This window comes from Bombina bombina, chromosome 10 (assembly GCF_027579735.1).
Source record: "Bombina bombina isolate aBomBom1 chromosome 10, aBomBom1.pri, whole genome shotgun sequence".
NCBI lineage: Eukaryota > Metazoa > Chordata > Amphibia > Anura > Bombinatoridae > Bombina > Bombina bombina.
Genome location: NC_069508.1, coordinates 177,532,933 through 177,557,867, shown reverse-complemented (window position 1 = coordinate 177,557,867; position 24,935 = coordinate 177,532,933). Strand labels below are relative to the sequence as shown.

Here is a 24,935-nt window from a genome sequence, read left to right as displayed (position 1 = left end):
GTTGCTTAGAATCTGCATCAGTGCATTGGAATAATGTTCTGGACAAACTGCTGCATAAAAAGTTGAATGGAAATGCATCAGATTTGTGGTCTCATAAATTGGGCAAGTTGCTTATTTAATGTTAATAATTTTTACTTTACATTATCTATATATATATACCTAGCTACCTTCTTAAAATCCATAAAGTAACAGAAAAGTGACAGCATCTTTAACGTATAGTCCCTTGCAGTTGGTCACCCTAAAACATTTGTCATTTTATAATTTAGTATGTATGAATTGCTCAGGGATGTGTAATATTAATACCTTATTTATCCTAATCATTTTTGTTCTTTCTAGTTTAAGAATAACTGGCAGCATTAAAAGCCCATGAAAATACCAACACAAGTTGAGTTTTGTTGAAGTGCACAACGAAAATACTCCCTCCCCCTCCCAATAAAATGAACTAACTTCTATGTGAGCGCAGGAATAAGCTGACAATGTTCTCATTTGCATACCCATGGTGCATTGCAAAATAGTTTTATAACGTGTTTCTGTTTTATTTATGCTCTTTTCAACTTAAATAAATGAACCAACTTGATTATTTGTCAATTTAACATAATTGTACATATTTCATACTAATAAATGTACTTTAGGCTTTAGAGAAGTTACAGTAAACTCCATTTATATTTAGATGTTAGATAAGCATACTACAGTTTCTCTTCAAACCTAATAAATCTTTTGCATTTTACTAAATATTTCCATAGAAAGATCTAGCTTGAGTAAACAATTCTTTTTGAGGTTCTACATTCAGAGCTTCTAGCACAAATTGATAGAAAACTTATTTTTATAAATATCATTAAAGAAAAGGGTTAAAGCTTGTTAAAGGCACAGTATACTATTAATTTTTCTCTCCTTGAAAATAAAGTGAACTCCAAAATTGATTGAAGTAAATTTGTCCAAATAGTGATTGGTAACTGAATTTACTTTATATATTTTCGATAGCACTATGCCCTAAATCCCTGTAACCAGTACAAACAATACAAAAGCGCATCTCACAGCTCTGATTTGCAACTAAACTCTCTCCTTCCGTACAGATCTGACCGGTCCGGTCGTGTAATGCTCATTTACATAACCACAATGCATTGCGATCTTTAATTAAAAACGGAAAATAATTATTTATATACAATTTGTTTTAACAGTTATACTTATATACAATTTGCACACTATATTATTGTCCTGTTTTATTTACACAAAAACTACTTAATATGAAATTTTCTACTCGTCACTCTCATTGATAACGGCCCTGCTCACACTTAGGACAGATCCTATATGGTAAAACTATAACAGTAATTGAATGATTCGTGGACTCTCTATGAGTTATAACAATTTTTGAAAGCCTGCTACTAATGTTAGTAAGGCTATAAAGCTGTGAAAAACAGGTATTATATTAACCCATTGAAAGTTAGCAATAGTTTGCATTTTGTTAGTTTTCCGGAGTGTGACATAAATTTCACAGAGCTTAAAAATGCTTGTTTATGTGTTACATGAATCAATTAGAGCAGAGATGTTGTAGACAAGTATCCAAAATTTCTATTATTTGATTTGGTCTTCTAATATTCTGTGTAGAAAAGGCTTGGTGCAGAAGATCTCTACTGGGAGCTAGCTGCTAATTTGTGAATGTGATTGGCTCACTTCATATGTTCAGCTAGCTCCCAGTAGTGTATTGCTATTTCTTCAACACAGGATACCAATAGAAGCATATTAGATTATGAAAGAACATTAAAACGTGTAAAATTACAAGCTGTACCTAGTTTTTCTCTGTCATTATCGGTCCTTAACGGGTTAAAGGCTCAGTGTACTGTACATTTTTCTCCCCTTAAAGAGACAGTCAACTCCAAAATTGATTGAAGTAAATTTGTCTAATAATATTTTTACATTTGTCTAAATTGTGATTGGGAACTGAATTTACTGTATATATTCGATATCATTATGCCCCTAATCCCTGTAACTAGTACAGACTCGTATGGAAGTAGCTGAATTGCAACTAAACTCTCAGCTTCCGTACAGAGCTGACTGGTCATGTAAGGCTCATTTACATAACCATAATGCATTGCGATGTTTAGTTAAAAAATGGTAAGTACTTTTTTAAAACACTGATTATTTTAACAGTCATACATATTTATTTACATTTTGTACACAATAATATTATTTTCTTATTTTATTTACACAACAACTACAAGTATGAAGTTTTCTACCCCTCACTCTTAGTAGAAAAGCCCTTGCTCACACTTAGGACAGATCCTCAGATATAAAAAAACCATACAAGTAATGGATGATTCGTGGACTCGAATCTAAACAATTTTTGAAGGCCAGCTACTCATGTTAGTTAGGCTAGTAATGGTGATAAAAAAACAGAACATAAATACATTTACTGAAAGATTAAGAACACTAAAAAAAAAAAAATCTAGTTAAAAGTTAAGATGACTACCGCAGCAGATTGTTTGGTTTTCTGGGAGTGCTATAGAGGTTTTGCTATACAGCAAAATATAACAATGTTAACTCATGCATTTCATGATACAATTAGAGCATAAATTTGTAAACAAGTGTCCAATATTTCTATTAATTAATTTGATTTGATCTTGTAATATTCTTTGTAGAAAAGGTTTGGTGCATCAGCTCACTACTGGGAGCCTAGCTGCTAATGCACCCATGTTGCTTGTGATTGGCTCACTTGATATGTTCAGCTAGCTCCCAGTAGTGTATTGCTGCTCCTACAACAAGGGATACCAAGAGAAGCATATTAGATTACGCAAGTACATTAAAACGTAAAATTGCAAGCTGTAGCTAGTTTTTCTCTGCAAGTATCAGTCCTTAAATGGTTAAAGCTTGTTAAAGGCACAGTGTACTGTTAATTTTTCTCCCCTTAAAGAGACAGTCAACTCCAAAATTGATCGAAGTAAAATTGTCTAATAATAGTTTTACAATTGTCCAAATCGTGATTGGTAACTGAATTTACTGTATTTATTCGATATCACTATGCCCCTAATCCCTGTAACTAGCACAGACTCGCATGGAAGTAACAATACAAAAGTGCATCTCACAGCGCTGAATTGCAACTAAACTCTCAACTTCCGTACAGAGCTGACTGGTCATGTAAGGCTCATTTACATAACCATAATGCATTGCGATGTTTAGTTAAAAAAGAGTAAGTACTTTTTTTATAAACTGATTATTTTAACAGTCATACATATTTATTTACATTTTGTACACAATAATACTATTTTCCTATTTTATTTAAACAATAAATACTCAGTATGAAGTTTTCTACATCTCACTCTTTGTTGAAAAGTCCTTGCCCACACTTACAGCAGATCCTGATTTATACACATCTTCACAAGTAATGGATGATTCGTGGACTCGAATCTAAACAATTTTTGAAGGCCAGCTACTCATGTTAGTTAGGCTAGTGATGGTGATAAAAAACAGAAAATAAATAAATGGACTGAAAAACTAAGCACACTACAAAAATAATAAATGTAATAAAAAGTTTGCTACTGCGGCAGATTGTTTTGTTTTCTGAGAGTGCTATAGAGAGCTTATTATACAGCAAAATATTACAATGTTAACTCATGCATTTCATGATACAATTAGAGCATAAATTTGTAAACAAGTGTCCAATATTTCTATTAATTAATTTGATTTGATCTTGTAATATTCTTTGTAGAAGAGGTTTGGTGCACCAGCTCACTACTGGGAGCCTAGCTGCTAATGCACCCATGTTGCTTGTGATTGGCTCACTTGATATGTTCCGCTAGCTCCCAGTAGTGTATTGCTGCTCCTACAACAAAGGATACCAAGAGAAGCAGATTAGATTACGCAAGTACATTAAAACGTGTAAAATTGCAAGCTGTATCTAAATAGTTTTTCTCTGCAAGTATCAGTCCTTAAAGGGTTAAAACTTATTAAAGGCACAGTGTACTGTTAATTTTTCTCCCCTTAAAGAGACAGTCAACTCCAAAATTGATCAAAGTAAAATTGTCTAATAATAGTTTTACAATTGTCCAAATCGTGATTGGTAACTGAATTTACTGTATTTATTTAATATCACTATGCCCCTAATCCCTGTAACTAGCACAGACTCGCATGGAAGTAACAGTACAAAAGCGCATCTCACAGGCTGAATTGCAACTAAACTCTCAGCTTCCGTACAGAGCTGACTGGTCGTGTAAGGCTCATTTACATAACCATAATGCATTGCGATGTTTAGTTAAAAAAGAGTAAGTACTTTTTTTATAAACTGATTATTTTAACAGTCATACATATTTATTTACATTTTGTACACAATAATATTATTTTCCTATTTTATTTACACAACTACTCAGTATGAAGTTTTCTACCCCTCACTCTTAGTGTAAAAGACCTTGCTCACACTTACAGTAGATCCTGAAATATAAAAATCTTTACAAGTAATGGATGAGTCGTGGACTCAAATTTAAACAATTTTTGAAGGCCAGCTACTCATGTTAGTTAGGCTAGTGATGGTGATAAAAAACAGAAAATAAATTGACTGAAAAACTATGAACACTACAAAAAAAGTAAATGTAGTAAAAAGTTGACTGCCGCAGCAGATTGTTTTGTTTTCTGGGAGTGCTATAGAGGTTATTATACAGCAAAATATAACAATGTTAACGCATGCATTTTATGATACAATTAGAGCATAAATTTGTAAACAAGTGTCCAATATTTCTATTAATTAATTTGATTTGATCTTGTAATATTCTTTGTAGAAAAGGTTTGGTGCACCAGCCCACTACTGGGAGCCTAGCTGCTAATGCACCCATATTGCTTGTGATTGGCTCACTTGATATGTTCCGCTAGCTCCCAGTAGTGTATTGCTGCTCCTACAACAAAGGATACCAAGAGAAGCAGATTAGATTACGCAAGTACATTAAAACGTGTAAAATTGCAAGCTGTATCTAAATAGTTTTTCTCTGCAAGTATCAGTCCTTAAAGGGTTAAAACTTATTAAAGGCACAGTGTACTGTTAATTTTTCTCCCCTTAAAGAGACAGTCAACTCCAAAATTGATCAAAGTAAAATTGTCTAATAATAGTTTTACAATTGTCCAAATCGTGATTGGTAACTGAATTTACTGTAATTATTCGATATCACTATGCCCCTAATCCCTGTAACTAGCACAGACTCGCATGGAAGTAACAGTACAAAAGCGCATCTCACAGTGCTGAATTGCAACTAAACTCTCAGCTTCTGTACAGAGCTGACTGGTCTTGTAAGGTTAATTTACATAACCACAATGCATTGCGATGTTTAGTTAAAAAAGAGTAAGTACTTTTTTTATAAACTGATTATTTTAACAGTCATACATATTTATTTACATTTTGTACACAATAATATTATTTTCCTATTTTATTTACACAACTACTCAGTATGAAGTTTTCTACCCCTCACTCTTAGTGGAAAAGACCTTGCTCACACTTACAGTAGATCCTGAAGTATAAAAAACTTTACAAGTAATGGATGAGTCGTGGATTCAAATTTAAACAATTTTTGAAGGCCAGCTACTCATGTTAGTTAGGCTAGTAATGGTGATAAAAAACAGAAAATAAATTGTCTGAAAAATTATGAACACTACAAAAAAAGTAAATGTAGTAAAAAGTTGACTGCCGCAGCAGATTGTTTTGTTTTCTGGGAGTGCTATAGAGGTTATTATACAGCAAAATATAACAATGTTAACGCATGCATTTTATGATACAATTAGAGCATAAATTTGTAAACAAGTGTCCAATATTTCTATTAATTAATTTGATTTGATCTTGTAATATTCTTTGTAGAAAAGGTTTGGTGCACCAGCCCACTACTGGGAGCCTAGCTGCTAATGCACCCATATTGCTTGTGATTGGCTCACTTGATATGTTCAGCTAGCTCCCAGTAGTGTATTGCTGCTCCTTCAACAAAGGATACCAAGAGAAGCATATTAGATTATGCAAGTACATTAAAACATGTAAAATTGCAATCTGTATCTAAATAGTTTTTCTCTGCAAGTATCAGTCCTTAAAGGGTTAAAGCTTGTTAAAGGCACAGTGTACTGTTAATTTTTCTCCCCTTAAAGAGACAGTCAACTCCAAAATTGATCGAAGTAAAATTGTCTAATAATAGTTTTACAATTGTCCAAATCGTGATTGGTAACTAAATTTACTGTATTTATTTAATATCACTATGCCCCTAATCCCTGTAACTAGCACAGACTCGCATGGAAGTAACAATACAAAAGCGCATCTCACAGTGCTGAATTGCAACTAAACTCTCAGCTTCTGTACAGAGCTGACTGGTCTTGTAAGGTTAATTTACATAACCATAATGCATTGCGATGTTTAGTTAAAAAAAAGAGTAAGTACTTTTTTTATAAACTGATTATTTTAACAGTCATACATATTTATTTACATTTTGTACACAATATTGTTTTCCTATTTTATTTACACAACTACTCAGTATGAAGTTTTCTACCCCTCACTCTTAAAATAAAAGCCCTTGCTCACACTTATAGTAGATCCTAATGTATAAAATTCTTCACAAGTAATGGATGAGTCGTGGACTCGAATTTAAACAATTTTTGAAGGCCGGCTACTCATGTTAGTTAGGCTAGTGATGGTGATAAAAAACAGATAATAAATAAATTGACTGAAAAACTAAGAACACTACAATAAAAGTAAATGTAGTAAAAAGTTGACTACGCAGATTGTTTTGTTTTCTGAGAGTGCCAGAGAGGTTATTATACAGCAAAATATAACAATGTTAACGCATGCATTTTATGATACAATTAGAGCATAAATTTGTAAACAAGTGTCAAATATTTCTATTAATTAATTTGATTTGATCTTGTAATATTCTTTGTAGACAAGGTTTGGTGCACCAGCCCACTACTGGGAGCCTAGCTGCTAATGCACCCATATTGCTTGTGATTGGCTCACTTGATATGTTCAGCTAGCTCCCAGTAGTGTGTTGCTGCTCCTTCAACAAAGGATACCAAGAGAAGCATATTAGATTATGCAAGTACATTAAAACATGTAAAATTGCAATCTGTATCTAAATAGTTTTTCTCTGCAAGTATCAGTCCTTAAAGGGTTAAAGCTTGTTAAAGGCACAGTGTACTGTTAATTTTTCACCCCTTAAAGAGACAGTCAACTCCAAAATTGATCGAAGTAAAATTGTCTAATAATAGTTTTACAATTGTCCAAATCGTGATTGGTAACTGAATTTACTATATTTATTCGATATCACTATGCCCCTAATCCCTGTAACTAGCACAGACTCGCATGGAAGTAACAGTACAAAAGCGCATCTCACAGGGCTGAATTGCAACTAAACTCTCAGCTTCTGTACAGAGCTGACTGGTCGTGTAAGGCTCATTTACATAACCACAATGCATTGCAATGTTTAGTTAAAAAAGAGTAAGTACTTTTTTTATAAACTGATTATTTTAACAGTCATACATATTTATTTACATTTTGTACACAATAATATTATTTTCCTGTTTTATTTACACAACTACTCAGTATGAAGTTTTCTACCCCTCACTCTTAGTAGAAAAGCACTTGCTCACACTTACAGTAGATCCTGAAGTATAAAAATCTTTACAAGTAATGGATGATTCGTGGACTCGAATCTAAACAATTTTTGAAGGCCAGCTACTCATGTTAGTTAGGCTAGTGATGGTGATAAAAAAACAGAAAATAAATTGACTGAAAAACTAAGAACACTACTAAAAAAAAATTAAATGTAGTTAAAAGTTGACTACCGCAGCAGATTGTTTTGTTTTCTGGTAGTGCTATAGAGGTTATTATACAGCAAAATATAACAATGTTAAATTTGTAAACAAGTGTCCAATATTTCTATTAATTAATTAATTTGATTTGATCTTGTAATATTCTTTGTAGAAAAAGGTTTGGTGCACCAGCCCACTACTGGGAGCCTAGCGATTGTCCAAATCGTGATTGGTAACTGAATTTACTGTATTTATTCGATATCACTATGCCCCTAATCCCTGTAACTAGCACAGACTCGCATGGAAGTAACAATACAAAAGCGCATCTCACAGGCTGAATTGCAATTAAACTCTCAGCTTCCGTACAGAGCTGACTGGTCGTGTAAGGCTCATTTACATAACCACAATGCATTGCGATGTTTAGTTAAAAAAAGAAAAAAAATGAAAGAGAAATTATTTTTTTTATACACTAATTATTTTAACAGTCATGCATATTTAAATTTTGTACACAATGATATTCTTTTCATATTTTATTTACACAAAAGTTACTCAGTATGAAGTTTTTCCATTCCTCACTCTCATTTTAAAAGTCCCCGATCACACTAAGGACAGATCCTGATGTTTAACCCTTTAAGGACACGGCCATTTTTCAATTTCTTTCTCTTAAGGACCAGGGCTATTTCTACATTTCTGCTGTGTTTGTGTGTAGCTGTAATTTTCCTCTTACTCTTTTACTGTACCCACACATATTATATACCATTTTTTCTCGCCTTTAAATATCTAAAGATAATATTATTTTCATTATATCTTATAATTTACTATAAAAAAAATTATAAAATTTGAGGAAAAAATTGAAAAAAAACACACTTTTTCTAACTCTGTTACACATCTACAACCACCAAAAAAACATCCATGCTAAATAGTTTCTAAATTTTGTCCTGAGTTTAGAAATACCTAATGTTTACATGTTCTTTGCGTTATTCGCAAGTTATAGGGCAATAAGTACAAGTAGCACTTTGCTATTTCCAAACCACTTTTTTTCAAAATTAGTGCTAGTTACATTGGGACACTGATATCTTTCAGGAATCCCTGAATATCCCTTGACATGTATATATATATTTTTTAGAAGACATCCCAAAGTAATGATCTAGGCCCATTTTGGTATATTTCATGCCACCATTTCACTGCCAAATGAGATCAAATAAAGAAAAAATTCACTTTTTCATAATTTTTTTCACAAACTTTAGGTTTCTCACTGAAATTATTTGCAAACAACTTGTGCAATTATGGCATAAATGGTTGTAAACGCTTTTCTGGGATCCCCTTTGTTCATAAATAGCAGACATATATAGCTTTGGCTTTGCTTTTTGGTAATTAGAAGGCCGCTAAATGCCACTGCGCACCACACATGTATTATGCCCAGCAGTGAAGGGGTTAATTAGGGAGCATGTAGGGAGCTTCTAGGGTTAATTTTAGCTTTAGTGTAGTGTAGTAGACAACCCCAAGTATTGATCTAGGCCCATCTTGGAATATTTCATGCCACCATTTCACCGCCAAATGCAATCAAATAAAAAAAAAATGTAATTTTTTTTATAATTTTAGGTTTCTCACTGAAATTATTTACAAACAGCTAGTGCAATTATGGCATAAATGGTTGTAAATGCTTCTCTGGGATCCCCTTTGTTCAGAAATAGCAGACATTTATGGCTTTTGTGTTGCTTTTTGGTAATTAGAAGGCTGCTAAATGCTGCTGCACATCACATGTGTATTATGCCCAGCAGTGCAGGGGTTAATTATGTAGCTTGTAGGGAGCTTGCAGGGTTAATTTTAGCTTTAGTGTAGAGATCAGCCTCCCACCTGAGAGATCCCACCCCCTGATCCCTCCCAAACAGCTGTCTGCCAGTACCCAATTTGCCTCCAAAAAATGTTTTTTTTTATTTTTTTGCATGTAATTAAATTTTTTCTGTAGTGTAGCTGCCGCCCCTAATACCCTCCTCCCTCTCCCCCTCCCAGATCCTTTTGCAAATTATTTCCCCCCCTCCCTCTCTCCCATTCATGAATTCATTGGTGGCAGTGGCTGTTACGCGATTGCGCGCACATATGTGCGCGCACGCACGCTCCCTGCAGGCCCCTGCACGCTCCCCGCACCCGGCGTGCACATTGCACATTCAGGAACCGGATGCCGGGTAGCGATGGGCCGCCCACCCGCCTCCCTGAGCTGCTCCCACCCACCAACGATCGGGCCCATCGCTACCGGTGCAGAGAGGGCCACAGAGTGGCTCTCTCTGCATCGGTTTTGGAAAAAAGGTATTGCAGTGATGCCTCAATGTCGAGGCATCAAAGCAATACCTTGAAAGCGTCTGGAAGCGATCAGGATCGCTTCCAGACGATTTAAACCCTGATGTCGTACAGGGTCTTAAAGGGGTTAAGCATGTACAAGTAATGAATGAACTGTGGACTCTATAAGAGCTATTTTTGACTGCCTGCTACTCATGTAGTTTGGCTAATAAATGTGTTTAAAAGATACAAAAAGAGTGAAGACTTTTGCAGGTCCTTGTATTGTTTTCTTCAATGCCAAGCAGAATATAATATACAGCAAAATATTTCTATGTAGTGTTATGCACTTCAAAACAAGCATAATGTTGTAAACTAATTTCCGATATTTGTATTTAATTATCTTTGTTCTTGTAGTATTCTTTGTAGAAAAGGCTTAAGTGCAGCAGTGGACTACTGAAGCCTAGCTGCTTAGGTGTGACTGCACCCATGTTGTTTGTGATTGGCTCACTTGATATGTTCAGCTAGCTCCAAATAGTGTATTACAGCTCCTTCAACAAAGGATAACAAGAGAAGCAAATTAAAATTGCAAGCTGTATCTAAATGTTTTTTTCTCTGCAATTCTCGGTTCTTGAGGAGTTAATGCTTGTTAGAGGGGCAGTCAACTCAAAAATGTTATTGTTTAAAAAGATAGATAATCCCTTTATTACCCATTCCTCAGTTTTGTGCAGCCAACATGGTTAGATTAATACACTTTTTACCTCTGTGATTACCTTGTATCTAAGCCTCTGCAGACTGCACCACTGATCACATTAGTTTTTAAAATGTGTTACCTATTGACTTGCATTAGTGCTGTGTCCTGCACAACTCCACGGGTTTGAGCACAAAGTCATCTATATGGCCCACACGAACTAGCAGTCTCCTGTTGTGAAAAGCAAATAAAAGAGATTATGAGAGGTTTTCTTTTGTGTTATAAACAGGCAGACATTTAGAAGTTTAACCCCTTAGTGACCAGAGCACTTTTCCATTTGTTGACGGTTTGGGACCAGGGCTATTTTTAAATTTCTGCGGTGTTTGTGTTTAGCCGTAACCGTTTTTCTCGCCATTAAATGGACTTTCTAAAGATATTAACTTAATACAGAAGTTAAAGAAAAAGAAACAGAAGCGCACCAGGGCACGATTCAAGTGCAGATATTTTTTTCAGGGGCGTTAGTATCAGGATGTATCAGCATACTAGCAGACCTCTGTTTTAGATGTGCAGCAGTGTATTAATATTAGTTACAAAATCAGTTAGTTTTGAATAATTGCCATATTTTGAAATATTCATTGATTTGCTTTTTCTTTATTAGCTATAAGCATTAATAGTGTATATTGCTTTATTAAATTAGAAGGTGACAGCATTATTAGGAATATATATAACATAAATTAATACAGGCACAGATAGTTAAGCGCAATATCATCATTTTTAGTTGTCTAATACAGAAGTTACTAGTGCTTAAGGCTGTTTTTATATTTTAATATAATAAGAAATCCTCGTACGGAGGAGGTGCAGACCCTTTAGATATAATGAAAAAATGTAAAAAAGAGAGAGAGTGAAAATCATCCTCTAGGGTGTAACTCACTGATAGACAGGGAATTCAGCACACTTGAATTTTTTTTTTTCTTATAACCAAAACCTGGTTAAATGAATTAGCTCATCAGCGTACACAAACACAACTAGTCTAGATTCATATATCATACAATCATTTTTTTTTAAATAAAATTCAATATGAAGCACACACAAAATGTCCAGTCAAATGAACTGTTGGATGTATCCAATTAAAATGTAAATTATATAAGTGGAACGTTTGTAATTTGAACATAGAACTTCTGAGCATGCATGCAAGAATGAATAAGCTGATCAGCATAAAAAGCTAATATATATATATTTTTTTTTAAACTTTTTTTATTCTGGACAATAATAGTAACATGCATAGCATCAAAAGCAGATAACAAAAGGTCTCATGATAATGCACAATGTTACACAAATTATTTGTTAGGATTTTCCATATTGGGTATGCAGCAAGCAGTCAGTTTAAATGTCCCAATGTTGATATTGACAATCGTGCTCGTTGGTGGACATCTTAAATGTGGAAAAGGAGATAAGTCCAAAATTTATAACATATATACAATAATTATAGTAACATGCCTAGTAGTACAAGCAGAGAACAAGAGGTCTCATAAAAATCCACAATGTTATACAAATTATTTGTTAATATTTTCCCATATTGGGAATGCAGTAAGCAGTCATTTTAACTGTCCTAATGTAGGTATTGACAATCCTGCTCATTGGTGGACATCTTAAATACGGAAAAGTAGATAGGTCCAATATTTATAGCATATATACAGTAATAATAGTAACATGCATAGCACTACAAGCAGATACAATGTCTCATGAGCCTACACAATACTATATAGATTATTTGTTAATATTTTCCCTATTGGGAATGCAACAAGCAGTCAGTTTAAATGTCTTAATGTTGATATTGACAATCCTGCTCATTAATGGACATCTTGGATGTGGGAGAGTAGATAAGTCCTATTTTTATAACATGTTTACCGTAATAATAAATATGAACTCTAACATTTTAACAAGAAACCGTTAATATTGGTTTATTTTATGTTTTTTTTTTTTTTTTTTAAGAAAGGGAAAACAAGGCAGCTTGAGCAATTTTACCCTTTTATGACCGAATTGGTTGAGCTTAAATAAGTAACATTCAGACAAGAGAGGAGCATCAGCAGCTTCACTGAATGCCTATAAGCCAGACTGACCAGGCAGGCTCTGGTGCTCCACGGATGTATTACCTTAGGGGCCAGTCTAGCCGACACCCGTTCTTCCAGAGAAGACAGGGTCAAGGTGAGCAAGAAAGACCCCAACCTGATTAAGGGACTCTACGAGGGCGACCCTGTTGGACGGCAAAGAGGGCAAATCATAGAACACCACAGGACTAGCGCCCAGAGTCTCTAACAATGGAGGACCAACACAGGTGCTACTGCTCTTCAGCTGATTGTCTCCCACTGTGTGCGATCTGGGCAGTCTGATGGGGCTCCGATGTAGCAGTGGGTAAGTAAGAGAGGTAGGAGGTTGTTGGAGAGAGGTAAACCCACTCCCATCAGAGGCGATCAACTGCATGCCCGTAGCAAACAATATCCTGGTGTCCATAAGCTGCGTTTGAAGGGGGAGGCAAGTAAACCTTATTTGAAGACGCCAAACAGCACTTTCGTGATCAAATCCTGCTGGATGATAAACTTCTGCCCGGAATTGGAGAGAAGCTCCCGACTCAACAATGTGAGTCTGCATCAGTGCAGCCGCTTCCTGGGGGTCCTCCACGGGTGAGCCTAGTTCCGTGTCTCTGTCTGGGGTCTCCGTAGCCCCGATATTCATGGCTGAGGGGGTAAAGGGGCCTGCGACTAACTCCGATCTCCCGGCTTCAGCGCTCTCACTCTCCATGGCAGGATATACTAGGCCAGACTCTGGGTCGTTGGCGCTTCTGATGTGGGTAAGTGGTAAGCACCGGGCTCCAATACTTCACCTCCCCCCTGCTGGTTAGAACTAGGCTTGGATGTGTTGGCATTTTCTGACGTACTGCAACTTACATGTGTGCGTTGCTTGCTCAATGTCTCATTGATAGCCCTAAGATCCCCATCCAGCAGATAACGTAGCTCCTCTATGATATAAGAAGCACACATGTTTAAGCTCCTGTAGGAATTACTAGGCGGGTAAAAGAGGTTCTTAGTTGTATCCAGAGTAAATCTCTCTGGTTTGTTAACCCAGTGACCTGGGGGGGGGGTATAAACGCGGTGGCTTTTACCACACACACTACCTGACTTGTAGAGGAGGCCTCACGACCTCGTGTCTAGACACTGTGTGATTAGCTGAGGAACATAGGTAGGGCCGTTGTAAGTAAGATAGTCCTGGAGTCCCTTCAAGTTGTATTAGGTGTATATGCTTAAACCAGCCAAATAGTGGGTCAAACATGAATAATAAACCTTGAAATGTTAATAAAATCCAGGAGCTCCTTCCAAACACGTCCTGCCACAACAGCTGTAGGCTCCGCCCCCAAAGCAAAACAACTTTAAAGCACACTTCAGTTGAAAAAAGAACAAACAGTCCCACAATATTATTATGCAGCTGTGAGAGACTTACGTGTGTGCCTTCCCCCATTAAGAGGTGAGGGTTTATATGGTTACACTCTTTTGTATTTCAGCAGAGATCAATACATAGTTTCCAAAATGCAATACTATTACCTTGACTTCCCTTCTGGTCTGTATATGGATTGTGGCCCAATTCTTCTTTCCTTTTATCCTTCAGGGGAAATTATCAACAATTCAAGGCAACAGAATGGTAGACCGCCGCATCTCTTACTCGAATATCTGTGCAGAGTGTCTGCTGTCCGTGAAGCGCTGTATTAAGTTCACAGTATTTTTCTCATAACAGCACAAATGATGCAGCCTTAGCTGCACTCAAACTTTGCTGCTAAGCTGCTGGATGATTGGTTTGCTGATTCGCACACACTGCATATACAAATTGCTGATTCTTCTTAGACTGGGTTCTGTGAGTGATCCATTAGTTTCCAACATGTGTTTCATCCATAATCCTTAGCGTGAAAGTACTGGGCTTCATCAGGGCTCTGATTTTGAAGAAGGAGGATTTTTAATCCTAACGGCTTTAAATAATTAACAAAAGTGGGGGTGTTTACCAATAGGAGATTCATTAATTAAATCATGGCTAGTAGAGATAGCAGAACGGGCAAGATTAATGGAACGATAAGCAAATCCATTATCGAAAAGAGAAGACAAATAATTAATTATTTCATGAAGAGGGGGCACAAACTGGATCCAAGTTCCTTCGAGAACACCATCTAAACCAGGCTGAAAAGTATGCTTTTTTGGTGCCTGGAGCCCAAGATTATTGGAGAAGTGATTGAGATCTTTCTGAAAGTCCTTCGAGGGTCCAGGGGCCCCTGAAATTGCCCAAGCTACAAGGTTGAGGGATCCATCTTGAATGAGGGGATGAGGATGATCTGATGGGTCCAAAAGAAAATTGGTGAGGAGAGGGGAAAGAAAGGAAAGTTCCAAGAGGGAGGGAGGGAGGGATACCAAGATTGGGTTGGCCAGAGGGGAGTTATCAGGAGAAGGGAGATATGGGACCTGCACCTGCGAACATGAGCCAGGGTTCTCAGAATCATGGAAAAGGGAGGGAATGCATATTCTCTCTGAATCGGCCAGGATTGGAGAAAGGCATCTATTGACGAGACATCTGGATCTGGAGGCCAACTGAAATATGGTTTAATTTGGAAATTGAATCTGGTAAAGAAAAGATCTATTACAAAAGGACCCCTCAAAGGGCAAGGAAAACTTTTGGAAGTAGTTTCCAATTGCTGGAATCTTGAAGATGCAGAGATACCCAATCTGCGGCAAAGTTTGATAGGGATGTGTTCGGCCTGGATAGAGATCTTGTTCCTCAGACAGTGATGTACAAAGTATTTTGGGATGTCTGAAAGGGATTTTGAATTGCTCCCGCCCAAGCAGTTCAGATATATGACGGCAGAAATGTTGTCCATGCAGAGAATAACTGATAAAGGAGAAGAGTTGCGAACAAAACTCCTTATTGCAAAAGAGCCAGCAAGAAGTTTCTTGCAATTTGATATGAAGGCTTCTCTCCGCATTTGTCCATTTGCCGCCGGTAATAAGAAGACCCCAAGGAGCACCCTAACCCAAGTTGCTGGCATCTGCCTCTATAACTAAATCCGGAGAATTTCCAAAAATAGCTCTGCTATTCCAGACGTCCATATTGCAAAGCCACCAATTGAGTTCCTGGTGAGCTTTTAATAAGAGAGAAATCAGGTGAGAACAGGCGAATCCTTTTTGAAGATACTTAATCTTTAAACGTTGAAGGGCCCGATAAGGGACAGGGGCAGGAAAGATTTCCTGAACGGAGGAAGAAAGGAGACCAATAATACGAGCTAAAAGTCTCAGGGGAAAAAGAAGATTTCTTGAGAACAAGTGATATTTCTTTCTTTATGTTTGAGACTGAGGGTAGAGGATAAGGTGTCTATTAGAAATCCCAGAAAAGTAAGATTCTGAGAGGGAATGAGAAGTTACTTCTCTTTGTTTATGAGGAAACCTAAGTTTTCTAGGAGAGAGGTGGTAAGGTGGAGGTGAGCTAGGAGGGTAGAGTGATCTTGATTCATTAAAAGGATATTGTCTAGATAAATGATTAGACAAACCCGCCTGAATGTGAGCCATGCTGTGACAGGTTTCAGAATTTTGGTAAATATCCAAGGGGCAGAGGAAAGGCCGAATGGAAGGCAGGTGAATTGCCAAAGGATGTTGTTCCAGGAAAAACTGAGAAATCTCATGAAATCCTGATGGATGGGAACAGTCAAGTAAGCTGCAGTTAGGTCCAAGCGAACCAACCTCGATTCTGGAGACAATCTCGCAGAAGATGGATACCCTCCATTTTTAAGTGTTGGTAACAAACTGAGGCATTCAAAGTCCTGAGAATTATCACCTGACGGAAGAGACCGTTCTTCTTTTTGACAAAGAACAGATTGCTTATATAACTGTTCTCGTCCCTGAGGACCAATTCTATGGCTTGTTTTAAAGGCAGAGATGAAATTTCTGAATCTATTGCGGATCTGCCTTGTTTTGAAAATATAATAGGGGTTGGAAGGGAAATTTGAGTTGGAATTGGAGGTAATAAGGTGCCAATTTGGGAGATACAAGTAGAAAAAGACGATCCGATTCCAGGTTTTATAAAAGATAATCCAACTTTATTGAAAACATAGGTTAAAAACGAAGGGGAAGCACCATAGCAAACTGCAAGTGGTAGCAGGCAAAGCATTTGGTTTACGCGTTTCGGCTTAGTGAGCCGTAATCATAACCAATTTGGGAGAAACACATCAAATCTTCCACCTATTTTGTTGGGCAAAAAAGGGAAAAGAAGGGGGAAGAAGAGGAATTACCTGGGTTAAATCTGAAGTGGCCTCTGTCCCTGATGGACCTTGATGGCCAAGATCGATCTCTTGATTGGAAGAAAGTGGGATTTTGTGCTTGGGTTTGCTATTGGTTAGAATAATAATATTGGGACCTAGAGTTGTATGCATTATAGCTGGACCGGCCGGGAAAACAGCCCCTTCTTCTCCCGGCCTTCTCAAAAACACTTGACTGTGTATAAAGCGTCTTTTTTATAGTAGATTTGGTTTTGGATAAGGTATTGGAAGTTTTTGCATAATTATTCATTTTGAATAAGTATATGTCCCCAAATAATAAACCGTTAGAATCGGTAGAGTGTTGGGTGGTGGCAAAATCAGATAATTTTGGTTCTAATCTGCAAATGATGTTTCTCCTCCTTTCCGCGAGTATAGCCTTGTTTGCGTTGCCAAGAAAAGCAACAGATCTTAAAACAAATTCCCTCATCACAAAAGGATCAAGGGAAGAATTAGAGGCAATAGCTTCTTAAGTAAGATCAAACATTTTTGCAATGGGACCATTGGTATCCAAAAGCTTATCATGACAGGCACTAAGGAGGCGGTCAGAACCTTTTTTTAAGGTTGGAACCCTGGGTGCCAAGGAATTTTAAAATATCAGAGTCAATTTCTGGCGTAATGGTTGAATTATTGGGTAGGGATGGTCTGGGGCATTTCGGCTTTAAGTTTGGACCTAGATGATTTTTTAAGGGAATCACGAATAATGGTCCATATGATCTGCAATTTCCTTAGAAGGAAACCATTCAGTAGAATGCGGATGCTGAAGTTCATCAGGTTTGGTGAGGGGATTAATTGAATCTAGAAAAATCTTTTCTTTTTTAAGCATATTAAGATGTGCATTTTTGCGTCGTTTATTTTGACTAAATTCGTCAAAGTCAGAATCGGAGGAGAAAGCATCAGAGTAGTTGGAATGGTCGTTATCAGAAAAATATTCTTCCTCAGAGGAGGAAATGTCATTAAAAGGCCCTTTAAGAGCATTAAGGTCAGAGACGACTGCTCTCTTTAACCCCTTGAGTGCTAATGACGGATCTGAGCCGTCACAGAGTTTCTCACTCAGGTGCTAGCGACGGCTCAGAGCCGTCGCTAGCACTCTCCCACCTTGAGAGAGATCTGGGGGCTCCCACCCGCCCCTACCTCGGCGATCGTGCCTGTAGAGTGACAGGCATCGCTGGGGCTTTACGCTTTGCATGGTGACGTCACGCGCAATGATGTGATGACGTCACCGCGCAAATTTATTTAAAAAAGACAATGGACAATATAGGGAAAGGGGGCATGCTGCTTAGAAGCCTGTATCTCAGGCATCTAAGCAGCTATAGACCCTCAAGACCCACCATTGGAAAAGTAATCACCTAATGTAAAATTAACAAACCCTCAAATGTGCTTAGCACCCAGGTGGGAAAGTGCTTAGCACTCAAAGGGTTAAAAGAGATTGCGTGAGGTCAGAATCTGAAAAAATATTCTCTTACCCCTGATCATAAGAGCCGTATGTAAGAGAATATTTTTTTAGATTCAGACCTCACGTAGTTCTGATGCCTAGGGTAATCTGCAGGCCAGCAGAAGGATTATCTGCAATTTACAGAAAGTGAGGAGGAAAGTCTGGATGAGACAGACTAGACGCTCTTAAATGTAATTGTTTTGGAGAAACAGGGGTTAAATGTTTAGATTTCGTTTTGCACTTTGTAGGGGCAGAAGGGTTAGGGTTAATGACTGCCATAAGGGAGTTAATTTTATTATCCACTTGGGATATAAAATTAGACAATTTATCATTCAAGGTATTAACAGAAATTTCCATATTGTCTGATTGAGACATAATGAATTAATAACAAATATAATAATAACAGGGACACAATTGAATAATAAGGATACATTAAAATAATTGAGGTAAATTAACAATCTGAATAACTTGAAATTTGTTAGGGATAAAATGATGTATGGGAAATATAATATCCAACCTGCAAAAGAAATGAACAAATGGGGACACTTAGTGGAGAACAAAAAAATTACAGGGTAATAATAAATGCGCAAAAACAAAAGGTAATTTCCTTACAATGTAGCAGATGTAACCAGTGTCATGTTGAAATGTGCGACCTGATGGAATGTGCGACCGTGACATCACCACATTCCTGAGCGCACACCTGACTGGTTGCAAAATCAGACGGAACAGCTGTCTGTCTTTGGATTTTGAAACCAGAAAGTGTGCATGCGACAGACGGGTCGCAGAATCTGTACACCACTGTTCCTAATAACATTAAAAATTGGACTAATATCTCATCAACTAGGATGCATGAGGTGCAACATTACTAACTTGCGTTTTGCGCACAGTGTAATTATCAAACAGACCCGAAGCATCAAAGTCAGAGCCACGTCAGACAGTTACCTGTGGAATTTATCATAATAAAAGTAAAGTTGAAATGACTGTAGAGAGCAATAGAAAATAGTTTGGAAGTTATTGAAACTGAAATAATTTTAAATTTGAACATGGCATTACCCCATGACTCGTGTCATATCTGCATGCTACATACTGTTAGTGTTAGTCAATGTGTTTAGTATTAGTGACATTTATAAACCACAGTTTGAGACCACAGTAACACTAGTCAGACAGCACGTAAGTCTGTAGTGACAATAGTAGTTTGTACACCATATTCTAATGGGTATCAAGTCTCTCCCTCTGAGCATTCAGCGTTCTTGGTATGGTCCCGGGGAGGAGGGGCGGGGCATAGCCTGGAGAGGAAGTGTCTCTAGCAGGTGATTGGCGGTCAACCAGTCGCGTGTATGTTCAGAAATGTGGTGACGTCACGGTCGCACATTCTGTCGGGTCGCAGATTTCAACACAACATTGTCTACAAACAAACAGCTCAGGAGGCAGAGATAACTGAAAGGACTGTGCGTTAGCTCTGAGGTAAGTTTGAGGGCGGGAAATATGGGCGAGAAGGAAAAGGGGGCGTGTCGAGTGAATACCAGGAGAAAAACAGCTGACCCCGAAAGCAGCCTAGGAAACAAAGGGACCTGTAAAACCCCAAATTAGGAAGCAACACAAGCGGTAACAGGACTGCAACATCAATACATAAATAAAAACTAAAGTATGAAGAAAATTAAAAACATTTTATTAAACGATGATAAAAATGAAGGGAAGAAAGGAAAGGAAACGTATGTAAGTGAAATATATTATCCAACCGGTAAGAAAAAAACAATACTTAGTGAAATACAAATATTGTTAACAAAAGAAATATAGAATGTACTTATCTGCACAAGCAGCAAAAAGAAAGAGGAGGAATTGGGACTATTTGGACAGTTGTCATATAAGATTAATTTGCATAACCATAATGCATTATAATGTTTACTTAAAAAAAAATAAAAAAATTATACACTAATTGTTTTTACAGTTATACATATTTACATTTTGTACATGATATTATTTTCCCATTTTATTTACACAACTACTCAATATGAAGTTTCTCACTCCTCACTCTCAATAGAAAAGCCCTTGCTCACACCAAGGATAGATCCTGAATTATAAACCTTAACAAGTAATTGATGAATACGTGGACTCATTATGAGTTAAAACAATTTTTGAAGGCCTGCTACTCATGCTAGTTTGGCTAATAATGTTGTTGAAAAAAAAATGGTAAAAACCTAATATAGATTAGAGTTAATTATCTCCTGTCAGGTTTAATGTATCTACATCAGAACAACTGTTTTTCTGTTATAGATAAATTGAAATAACACTATTGTGAGGTTTCTATCATTGGATCAGGATTAGGGGGTGTCCTTAGGAATGCCTTCCAGACTGCGTTCAAATCCAGGAAGCACAGAAAGCTTCAGGACAGCCATTTGTTATGACGTTCTATTCTGTCATAACGGCTCTAATGACGGAATAGAACGGCATTAAAAGGTTAAGAAGACTTTTGTTGCTTGTTATGTCTTCTGGATTGCTATATAGGCTTTAACCCTTTAGTGACAGGGTGAAAGTGCCTACATTGGAACACCTGTTCCGATGTAGACAAATTGAAACTACGCGATCGTGCATACGATCGCGAGATTTCAATTATTGGATCGCATCTGGGGGGCGTCCCTACAACCCTAGGAACGCCCTCCAGACAGCGATCAAGTCCTAGAAGCACAGAAGGCTTCAGGACAGCCGTTTGTTATGACGTTCTATTCCGTCATAACGGCTTTAAAGCCCAGTGTAATTATGACGGAATAGAACGGCATAACGGCGTTAAAAGGTTAATATACAGTGAAATATGTCAATAAAATATTATGCAAACTAATTTCCGATATTAGTATTATTTACTTTGCTTTGTTTTCTTAATATTCTTTGTAGAAGAGGCTTAATGGACCAGTCAACACAGTAGATTTGCATAATCAACAAATGCAAGATAACAAGACAATGCAATAGCACTTAGTCTGAACTTTTTTTTCTTACAGTTTTTAGTTATGTCTATTTCCACTTCCCCCTGTACCATGTGACAGCCATCAGCCAATCACAAATGCATACATGTACCATGTGACAGCCAAACAAATGCATACACGTTTATTCTGTGAATTCTTGCACATGCTCAGTAGGAGCTGGTGACTCAAAACATTTAACTATAAAAAGACTGTGCACATTTTGTTAATGAAAGTAAATTGGAAAGTTTTTTTAAAATTGCATGCTCTATCTGAATCATGAAAGTTTAATTTTGACAAGTAGCACTTTGCTATTTCCAAACCATTTTTTTTGGTAGACAACCCAAAGTATTGATCTAGGCCCATTTTGGTATATTTCATGCAACCATTTCACCGCCAAATACAATCAAATAAAAAAAAAAACGCTCACTTTTTTGCAATTTTAGGTTTCTCACTGAAATTATTAACAAACAGGTTGTGCAATTATGGCACAAATGGTTGTGAATGTTTCTCTGGGACCCCCTTTGCTCAGAAATAGCAGACTTATATGGCTTTTGCATTGCTTTTTAGTAATTAGAAGGCCGCTAAATGCCGCTGTGCATCAAATGTGTATTGTGCCCAGCAGTGAAAGGGTTAATTAGGGATAGGGTGATCATATTGTCACTTTAAAAAGAGACACATATGAAATATATATATGTCAGGGCTGTTTAAAGATATGCTTTGTATAAGAACCCTGACAAATGTATTTTTCATGTATTTTTCAAGCGGCAATATGATCACCCTAATAAGTGATCAAATTGGGGATTTTATGTATTTATTTAAAAAGGGCATATTTTTTTAGGGTTAGAGAGCTGTTGGGGGGGTCAGGGAGTTTGGGGGCTAGGGGGATCCAACACTACAGAATAACTATATATATATATATATATATATATATATATATCCTTTTATTTGCAGACTTTCTGCGAGTAATTAAAGGGACACTGAACCCAAAATTATTCTTTTGTGATTCAGATAGAGCATGACATTTTAAGCAACTTTCTAATTTACTCCTATTATCAAATTTTCTTCATTCTCTTGGTATCTTTATTTGAAATGCAAGAATGTGAGTTTAGATGCCGGTCTGGGTTGTTCTTGCTGATTGGTGGATAAATTAATCCACCAATAAAAAGTGCTGTCCGGAGTTCTGAACCAAAAAAAAGCTTAGATGCATTATTTTTCAAATAAAAAAGCAAGAGAACGAAGACAAATTGATAAAAGGAGTAAATTAGAAAGTTGCTTAAAATTGCATGCTCTATCTGAATCACAAAAGAAAAATTTGGGTTCAGTGTCCCTTTAAGTACTGGCAAAAAGTCTGCAAATAAAAGGCTATATATATATATATATATATATATATACAGTTTTTCTGTAGTGTTGGATCCCCCCTAGCCCCCAACCTCCATGACCCCCCCAACAGCTCTCTAACCCTAAAAAAATATGCCTTTTTTAAATAAATACATAAATCCCCAATATTCTGTAGTGTAGCTGCCCCCCAATACCCTACCTCCCCTCCCAGATACCTTGCCCAACATTGGATTCCTTCTCCCACTCCCTCCTTCTCATGCATTTAATTGCATCTAATGGAAATGTGGTGCGCGCATGCATGCACGCCCCCCCCCCCGCGCGCATAAATAGGAAATAAAACGCCAATGGGCTGCCCACCCACCTTCCTGCTGCTGCTCTCACGCACCAATGATCGATGCAGAGAGGGCTACAAAGTCTGCAGCGCTTCAAAAAAAAAAAAAGGCTGTTAAAGGTTATAAAGTATATTAATATAACAATGTTGGTTGAGCAAAGCTGGGGAATGGGTAGTAAAGGTGTTATCTATCTTTTTAAACAATAACAATTTTAGTGTAGACTGTCCCTTTAAGGAGAATGGGAACAGAGAAGAGAAATTTACAGTCAAACTTGTCCTCTTAAAGACACATTTTTGAATAATAGGGAAATTATTTCTCATCCACATTTTTTAAAGAAAAAATACGATTTGTTTCTGGTGGTTTTAGGAACATAGCTGACATAATACAAGATTGTTGTGATTAATCTGATGCTCTGGATTTGTATTATTTTGTTGCCTTGCTTTAGGGGTTGCTTAGAATCTGCATCAGTGCATTGGAATAATGTTCTGGACAAACTGATGCATAAAAAGTTGCATAGAAATGCATCAGATTTGTGGTCTCATAAATTGGGCATGTTGCTTATTTAATCCCTTAATGACCAAGGACGTACCAGGTACGTCCTGCAAAAACTGTCAGTTAGTGACAATGGACGTGCCTGGTACGTCCTTGGTCTAATTGAGCGCTGGAAGTGATTGCGATCGCTTCCAACAGCTCTCAGGGTATTGCAGTGATGCCTCAATATTGAGGCATCCTGCAATACCCTTTTTCAAGCATACAATGCAGAGAGCCACTCTGTGGCCCTCTCTGCACTGGTAGCAATGGTGCCGATCGTTGGTGGGTGGGAGCCTTAGCAGGGAGGCGGGTGGGCCGCCCATTGCTATCCGGCATCCGGTTCCTGTATGTGCAATGTGCACGCCAGGTGCCAGGAGTGTGCAGGGGCGCGCGCACAACTACTAACACCAATGTTACCTGAATTGGATGGAGGGACAGGGAGGGAAGAAAAAAATAATGTTCAAAGGATCTGGGAGGGGGTATTGAGCGGGGGCAGCTACACTACAGGAAAATGTATATTTTATAAAAAAAATAAAAAAACTTTTTTGGGGGGCAAACTGGGTACTGGCAGACAGCTGTCAGTACCCAAGATGGCGGCAAATAGGTAGCGGGGGGGGGGGGAGGGTTAGAGAGCTGTTTGGGGGGATCAGGGAGGTTGGGAGCTAAGGGGGGGCCATCACAGCTGAATAAATATTTTTTTTTTTTTTTTTTTTTAAAAAGGCTTTTATTTTGGTACTGGCAGAAGTTCTGCAGTACTTAAGATGGCGGGGACAATTGTTGGGTGGGGGAGGGAAGAGAGCTGTTTGGGAGGGATCAGTGGGTGGGGTGTGTCAGGTGGGAGGCTGATCTCTACACTAAAGCTAAAATTAACCCTACAAGCTCCCGTCAAACTACCTAATTAACCCCTTCACTGCTGGGTATAATAAAAGTTTGGTGCGCAGCGGCATTTAGCAGCCTTCTAATTACCAAATAAAATGCCAAAGCCATAAATGTCTGCTGTTTCTGAACAAAGGGGATCCCAGAGAAGCATTTACAACCATTTGTGCCATAATTGCACAAGCTGTTTGTAAATAATTTCAGTGTGAAACCTAAAGTTTGTCAAAAAGTGAACATTATTTTTATTTGATCGCATTTGGCGGTGAAATGGTGGCATGAAATATACCAAAATGGGCCTAGATCAATACTTGGGGCTCTCTGCTACACTACACTAAAGCTAAATTAACCCTGCATGCTCCCTACAAGCTCCATAATTAACCCCTTCACTGCTGGGCATAAT

At 37.5% G+C, this 24,935-nt stretch overlaps 1 non-coding gene across 1 annotated transcript; it reads left to right on the top strand.

The window, feature by feature from the left end:
• The first annotated feature begins 684 nt into the window (after positions 1–684).
• On the top strand, positions 685–795 carry LOC128641468 (U5 spliceosomal RNA). The gene has a single exon (XR_008399500.1). It is a non-coding gene; the product is annotated as a U5 spliceosomal RNA (small nuclear RNA).
• The last annotated feature ends 24,140 nt before the right edge of the window (positions 796–24,935 follow it).